Source organism: Dromiciops gliroides, assembly GCF_019393635.1.
Source record: "Dromiciops gliroides isolate mDroGli1 chromosome X unlocalized genomic scaffold, mDroGli1.pri SUPER_X_unloc_1, whole genome shotgun sequence".
Taxonomy (NCBI): Eukaryota; Metazoa; Chordata; class Mammalia; order Microbiotheria; family Microbiotheriidae; genus Dromiciops; species Dromiciops gliroides.
Window position 1 is genome coordinate 117,656 of NW_025316797.1, and position 8,829 is coordinate 126,484.

Sequence of the window (8,829 nt, forward strand, 5' to 3'; positions counted from 1 at the left end):
AGTTTGTAATTAAGTCATGGAGCTCCTCATTGTGCTCTCCCCACTTGAAACTTATTAATTGAGATTCTCTCTTCATTTCAGTGAATGTGTTCCATTAGGTGAAAATAAGGAACCTCATTCCATTCAGGAAAGAAGTGCTTTTGTTTACACTTAGTTATCAGAATGGTCTAATGAATGTCCCAGAATCAGTTAAAGAATTGAGCTGACTAAGGCCTCTCTCTTGTCTCTCTTTGATTGAGGTAATCAGTGTGATAAACCAATCTAAGAGAGCTCATTCAATTCCCAACACAGATGGTTTTGACTCATAGTGGAACTTAAACTAATGGACAGAAAGTAATGTAACTTCCTCACAGAAGATCACTGGGACAGACTTTTGGTGGAGTTTTTCTAGGTCTACATTTTAAGTAAAGTGTCCAACACTGGAAGTAATGAACCTCTTTAAATGGTCAATGAATTGCCTTTGGCGAACTGTTAATGAAAGAACTACCATAATGGAGGGGGATTGGCAAAGATTAAACCTTTTTCTCATCAAAGTTTGACTCAAAGAGGGAATAACAAACACACTTAGTTGGATGTAGAAATTTATCTGATCCTACAAGGAAGTTAATGAAAGGATACCAATAGATTGGGGCAGGGAGGAACTGAAACAAAGGAGGGAAAGAGAGACAATACGGAAAGACATTCGTGAGATAAGGGAAATTGGTGGTGGACCAGAGTGGGGGGGATAAACAGGTGAAAAATATCATGGAGAGAAGTAAGCACTTAGTCCTCATAAGTATAAAAGTGAATGGATGAACTCATCCATTAAATGGAAGTGGACGGCAGAATGTATTAAATACCAAAATCTATCATATGTTGTATGCAAGAAACACATTTAAAGCAGAGAGATAAACGTAGGGTACAATGTAAGGGACTGGAACAGAATCTATTATGCTTCAGCTGAAGCAAAGAAAGCAGGGGGGTCGCAATCACGATTTCAGACAAAGCAAAAGTAGAACTTATTTAAAAGAGGTAAATAAGGAAACTATATCATGCTGAAAGGGTACCATAGGCAGTGAAGTTCATACATACTTAAGGTACTGTGTGGGACAATTATGGATTTGAGTCAGGAAGATACCTGCCCCACCCCCCAGAATAGCTAGCTCTCACTTTGCTAAAAGTTAATTGCTTGTCAACTTCTACTGTCTCCTTTAAGTTTTATTGTTGAGATAATGAACTTGGGACAGTTCTGTAAACTTTGGGATGGGGGTCTGGGAGATATCCAGTCCCCCAGTAAGTGTTATTACTTGTCACAATTCCTACCAATTAGCACTATTTACTTTACTTCTGCTTAGTTCGCCACATGCCAGCTACACCTTAGGTTTATGGCCTGTAATAACAAAAACTCCCCTCTCACATGTGAAAACCCCAGTCCCTGTCATGGATTAATTTGCAGTCAGATTAAGGAGTGATTTCTGCCTCCCTCTTTCCTTGACATTCCTCAGACTTGTACCCCTTCCCCTTCTCCCCTTTGTTCTTGGACATGTCTCCATACATGATCACGAGCTGGGCACGTACCTTGGGTGAGACAGGATTGGATGTTAGATTGTGAGCTCATCCACCCTAGGTGTACATGGCAACAGTCCTTTTCAAGATTACTATAAAAACTAGAGGATTGGGCCTATCTTTGCAAGACTTCAATGTGTAATTGGGTTTTGCCCATCCTCATGAGGATGTAATAAACCTGTGTCTGCTTGACTTGGTGGTCTCCTCGAGTATTTGGGTAAACTGAAGCAGTTTGTCCCAAACAGTACCAAATGGTACAGCATCTAAATTTTTGAAGAAGTTGAATGAGTTACAGGATGAACTAGATAATAAAACTATTGGGGGAGACTTAATCTTTTCTCTCAGAAACAGATAAATCTAACCAAAAAGTAAACAAGAAAGAAGGTAAATGAAATAATAAAATTCTTGAAAATTTATAAAAGATAGATCCCTGGAGAAAACTGAATGGGACCAACAAGAAAATTGACAGATGTATTCAGCATAAAAATCGTACAACCAGATGCAGACAAGCAGAAGTAGTAAGCACATACTTTTTCAGACAATAATCCAACAACAAATTACATTTAATAATGGACAATTTGAAAAGGGAAGAGGGAGATTAAAAATCATCGGGAAATTAAATCATCTGATCCTAAAAAAACAAGTGGTCAAAGAAGAAATCTTAGAGGTAATCAATGATTTCATTAAAGAAATGACAGTATGAGGACAACATATCAAAATTTATGGAATATAGCAAAAGTAGTTCTAGGAGAAAATATTCATATACCTAACTGCTTACATCAATAAAATAGAGAAAAAGCAGATCATGAATTGGGCAGTGCAACAAAAACAAACAAGCAAAATTTCCCCCAAACTAGAAACTGAACAAATTAAAAATCCCCAAATAAACATCAAATTGGAAGTCCTGAAGATCAATGGAGACATTAAAAAAATTTTAAATTAATAAATAAAACTAAAATCTAGTTTTATTTTTTAAAAAATAAGGCAGATAAACCATTTGTTAATTTGATCCAAAAAAAAGAAGAAAATTAAATTACTAGCATCAGAAATGAAAGGAGTAGAGAGTGCAGCAGGCTCGGGGCGGGCGAGGGTAGGGGGGCGGGGCGGGGCGGGGGGGGGGGGCGTGGAGGGGGAGAGACAGTCGGTCCAGGACCGAGCTCTGTTGCCGCCAAAGCTGCCGCCGCTGCCATTTTGCCAGCCGATAGGGTGAGGAAACTGAGGCCCAGAGAGTGAGGCTTGATCCAAGGTCACACAGTTTCTGCTGCTAGGTGAGGATCCGGAATGGTAGACAAGCCGATTTGGGAGCAGATTGGATACAGCTTTGAAATGCAACAATACTACCAGTTATTTGATAATGACAGAACCCAATTAGGAGCAATATATATTGATGCCTCTTGCTTCACATGGGAAAGGCAGCAACTCCAAGGCACAGCAGCCACTGTGGAGAATTTCCATTTCAGAAAATCCAGCACAGTATCACAGCTCAGGACCACCAGCCCAACCCTGACAGCTATATACTCAGCATGGTGGTAGGGCAGCTAAAGGCTAATGAAGACCCCATCATGGGATTCCACCAGATATTTCTATTAAAGAACATCAATGATGCTTGGATGTGCACCAATGACATGTTCAGGCTAGTGCTGCACAACTTCGACTGAACTTCATCTTCCAAGGCACCCAACGCTGTTTCCTTCTCTCTGGTAACCCAAAGAAACGAAGGAGAAAGCAGCAGCTATGTGTGCAGCCCAGATCTTGATTTGTTCAGATGTTCCAATGCCTCATTATACAATAAAACCATGAAAATTTTCTTAACAAAAAAATTAAAAATTAAAAATGGAAGGAGTTAAAAAGAAATAAAAGGAATGAACTTACTGCCAATTAAGAAGAAATTAAGGTCAGCTAGGTGGCGCAGTGGATAGAGCACCGGCCCTGGAGTCAGGAGTACCTGAGTTCAAATCTGGCCTCAGACACTTAACACTTACTAGGTGTGTGACCCTGGGCAAGTCACTTAACCCCAATTGCCTCACTAAAAAAAAAAAAAAGAAGAAGAAGAAATTAAGACAACTACTAGGAACCATTTGTCCAATTGTATGCCAATAAAGTTGACAATCTGAATGAAAAGGATTAATATCTACAAAAATATAAATTACCAAGATTAGCAGAAAAAATAAAATATTTAAATAACCCTACTTTATTTTATTTTATTTTGGTTTCAGTTGTTTTTTTGTGGGGCAATGAAGGTTAAGTGACTTGCTGTGGTAAAAATTATTGGAGTTTAGGTGACTCATTTTGGGAGGGGCCACACCTGGCTCACCCTGAAGTTACTATGCTATTGAGATCAGAAGGAGAAACCTCTCCATAGGCAGTTTTGAAGGACCTCCCCTTTGGGGGGGGAAGATTGAACACTCACTGAGGGGAGGTGGAGTTGCTTCCAGAACACTCTCTCTCTGGCTCGCTCTCCTTGGTTTTCCCAGTGTGAGAAACTAACAGATGTCCCAGGTGTGGTGAGTGAACACAAAAGCCTTGTATTTCTTTGAATAGCTTAATTGGAAATTATCTAGGGATTGTATAGACTTGGGTTAGAGTTTTTATGAGAATTTTTATTGAGAATTTTATGAGAATTTTATGAGAAAATATGGTGCTGATACCCAAACCAAGAAGAGCCAAAACAGAAAAAGAAAATTATAGATCAATTTCACTAATGAATGACTAGCTTATGAATAATTAGAATTAATTTGAATTGATGTAAAATGTTTAAATAAAATGTAAGCAAAAAATTTTACAGCTATACATCACAAGGATAATACACTATGACCAGGTGGGATTTATACCAGGAATGCAGGGCTAGTTCAATATTAGGAAACTATCAGCATGATTGACCACATCAATAATGAAAGCAACACGCTGTCGAAAGCAGTCCACTAGTGATTGCCAGTGTTTGGATCCTGGTTCCTGGAAGGAGGACTTGTGGGCCCTTCGGTCTGTCCTGGATTCGGCCAGGCGATGGCCAATTTCTGGGCAGTGCTGGCCTGCAGGGTCTGTCCTTTCCCGGGACAAGAGATCAGAAAGGCCTTTGACAAACACAGCACTCATTCTTACTAAAACACTAGTGAGCATAGGAATAAAAAGGGTTTACCTTAAAATGATGTAAGTAATATTTATCTAAAACCGTCCAGCAACACTATCTGTAATGGGCATAAACTAGAAGCCTTCCCAAGACAATCAGGGATGAAGCAAGGATGGCCATTATCATCTCTATTATTTTGATACTATGTTAGAAATGTTAGCTATAAAAATAAGAGAAGAAAATTTAAGGAATTAGGGTAGGTAATGAGGAAACAAAACTATCACTCTTTACAGATGATATGATGTTATATTTAGGAAATCCTAGAAAATCAGCTAAAAAAGCTACATGAAATTATAACAGCTTTAGCAAAGTTTGCAGGATACAAAATAAATCCACAGAAATCATCAGCTTTTCTATATATTACTAATAAAGTCCAGCAACAACAGAGAGAAAGAAAAATTCCATTCAAAATAACTATCCAATATAAAATACGTGACATTCTACTTGCTAAGACAAACATAGGAACTATATGACCAGAACTACAAAACACTTTTCACAGAAATAAAGTCAGATCTAAACAACTGGAAAAATATTAATTCTTATGGGTAGGCAGAGAGACAACATAATAAAAAATGGCAATTCTACTTTATTTATTTAGTGCTATACCAATCAAATTATCAAAATATTTTATAGCGCTAGAAAAACTAATAACAAATTTCATCTGGAAAAACAAATGTTCAAGGATATTAAGGGAATCAATGAAAAAATATGAAAGAAGGTAGTCTAACAGTACCAGATCTCAAACTGTATCTATTATAAAGCAGTAATTATAAAAAACAATCTGATACTGGAGAAATAGAAAGGTTGATCAGTGGAATAGAATAGATAGAATTACACTATAATAAGTAACTACTATACTAATCTATCATATGATAAACCTAAAGATCCAAGCTTTTGGAACAAAAACTCATCATTTGACAAAACTGTTGGGAAACTAGAAAACAGTATGGCACAAGCTAAGTATAGACCAGTATCTCACACCATACATTAAAATAAGTTCAAAATAGGAACATGATGAACACATAAAAGATGATACCATAGGCAAAATAAGAGAGTATGGAATCATTTATCTGTTAGATTTATGGGCAGAGGAAGAATTTAGACCAAAGAAGATACAGAGAGTAAAACAAAATGTAAAATAGATCATTTTGATACATAAAATTAAAAAGCTTTTGAACAAACAAAACTAGTGTAACCAAGATTACAAGGGAAACAGAAAATTGGGAAATAATTTTTTTGAAACAAATATCTCTTATAAAGGCCACATTTCTTAAATATAGAGAGAGCTGAGTCAAATTTATAAAAATACAAGTTATTCCCCAGTTGATAAATGGTTAAAGAATATGAACAGACAGTTTTCAGACAAAGAAATCAAAGCTATCTATGATATCATATGAAAAAAATGTTCTAGGGGCAGCTAGGTGGCACAGTGGTTGGAGAACTGGCCCAGACCCTTGACACTTACTGTGTGACCCTGAGCAAGTCACTTGACCTCAATTGCCTCACTAAAAAAAATGTTCTAGATCACTACTGATCAGAGGAATGCAAATTAAAACAAGTCTGAGGTCAAGTGCAAATATAACAAAAAATGGAAAATATTGGTTGTTGGAGGGGATGTGGGGAATGCTGGGACACTAATCCACTGTTAGTGGAGTTGTAAAAAGATCCAACCATTCTGTAAAGCAATTTGGAATTATGCCCAAAGGGCTACAGAACTGTGCATACCCTTTGATCCAGCTAGGTTTATATCCCAAAGACATTCATTCCCCAAAAGAGAAAAAGACCTATTTGAACAAAAAAAAATTATAGTAGCTTTTTTTGCATTGTCTAAGAACTGGAAATCAAAGGAATGACCATCAATTGAGGAATGGCTAAACAAACTGTGTGATATGATGATGATGGAATATTATAGTGTGATAAGAAATGACAAGGAAGATGATTTCAGAAAGGCCTAGAAAGATTATCTATGAAATGTTGTATAGTGAAGTGAACAGAACCAAGGGAAAATTGTGCACAGAGACAGCAATATTGTGTGATGAATAACTGTGAATGACTTGACTATTCTCAACAATACAATGATCCAGGACAATTTCTTTCTTTTTTTTTTTCCCCATTTTTTTTCTGGAGGGCAATGAGGATTAAGTGACTTGCCCAGGGTCACACAGCTAGTAAATGTCAAATGTCCGAGGCTGGATTTGAACTCAGGTACTCCTGAATCCAAGGCCAGTGCTTTATCCACTGTGCCACCTAGCTGCCCCCTATCCAAGACAATTTCAAGGACTATTGATGAAGAATACTATCCACTTCCAAAGAAAGAACTGATATTGATGGAACAGACTAAATCATGCTATTTTTTTACTTTCATTTTTTCTGTTAATCAAGATTTCTTGTACAAAATGACAAACATGGTCATATTTTTTTACATAATCATACATGTATAATCCCCTATCTGCTTGCCACCTCAGGGATGGAGGAAAAGAGGGATGGAAGTAGTGACAAAATTACAACCTAAAGCTATAAATATAAAGGCTTATTACATTTAAAAAACAATACAGTTTAGTTTTCATGATTTTATATTTCATCTATGTTGACCAAAAAAAGAAATAGGCCTGTAGTTTATTTCTCTATCTTAAATTTATAACTATAACCTGATTTAAACAATCAATTTATATTAGTTATTTAGAACTTATTAATCTTATCACTGAGTCATTCTTTTATAAAATTTGGCTCTATCTATGTATTACAAAGAACCACAGATATATAATACTCTGATTTAAAAGTAGCCACAGTTCAATGTAACAATAATATAGATGAATATTTTTTTTTCTTGGGGCAGGGAGAATTTGTGACATCATTTCTGGTTTTCCCAAATGGTGCAGATCACAACTTAACCTTCATTTTTAATTCTTGCAAATGTGACCACATAAATATTCAACAAAGGGTCCACATATGTGTTAAGGAATATCCCTAGCTGTCTCCTGGTATTGTGGGGATACCAGTGGAGTTCTGGTCATCACTCTTGCTAGCTGACTGGTCTTCCCATGTCTATGTTTCTGTGGATATACCTTGTACTACTTCTTCAGTACAATTATTTCTTAGTTGGTCATAAATTGTAACTTAACTTATTTCTCTTATTTGATTCTCCAATGCCTTGTTCATGTACCTACATACTTTAGAAATTGTAACATTACTTGACATACAACTATGGAGCATTACTGGAAGAACACTGACATTAATGGCAATTCATTTCTAAAAATACATGGCATTAAGATAAACCCTCACAAAAGCAAATCTCATTTTACATAATTATTACTAGAAAGCTTCAAATTAATATGGTTTAATTAGTAAAATAGTTCCTTATGTATACTATTATCACTTTGAATTAACACAACTAAAATTTTACTCCTCATCACTTATTGTTGTTTCAGAAAAAACTGTATACCTTTTAACTTGATAAATAGAGAGCTTTCTGGGTAGGTTTTCATGCATAAGAAATAGAATTCAGCTGAATTTGAAATATTGGATGAAGTGTAGTACTTGAAGTCTGGAGCATTTAAACTGAATCTCATCTCCAATAATTGTCATCTGCTATGTGACTACTGGCAAATCACTTAATTTCTCATCATCTCAGTCACTTCAGATGAAAAATAGAATTAACTTGCAATAAGGTTACAAAGAACACTTAGCATGGTTGTATAACACCTATTAACAATAAAGAGAATCAAATGAAATTACATAACGAAAGCAAACAGCATTGGATTTTTCACTATTCCACCCCATGAAAGATGGTATGTGCCACTCAAAAGATTGAGTACCATGGTACAAGGAAAGTAAGCTAAGAATGGCACACTTTGAGTCATTGCATTGGGCCTTGTGTGAGAGGGAACATTTAATGTGTGATTTGAAGAAAGCTAGGGATTTTAGAATGCAAAGTTGAGGAGAGTTCATTTCAAAGATGAGATATAGGCAAAGAGATGAAACTAAGGATCTCAGAAGCTGACATTTGCCTATCATCAAATGGCCAGAATAAAATATCTGAGGAATCATTCAAACCCAGGTCTCCTGGCTACAGGTCCAGCACTCTATCCATTCATTATTCCTTGATTCCTCTTGAGGATATCTGGTTTATGACCCAGTTTATTTCCATGGTCTAGGAT

General features: G+C 36.3%; 1 pseudogene; it reads left to right on the plus strand.

Moving 5' to 3' along the window:
- Positions 1 to 2,826: 2,826 nt before the first annotated feature.
- LOC122734264 lies at positions 2,827 to 3,203 on the plus strand (annotated as a pseudogene).
- The last annotated feature ends 5,626 nt before the right edge of the window (positions 3,204 to 8,829 follow it).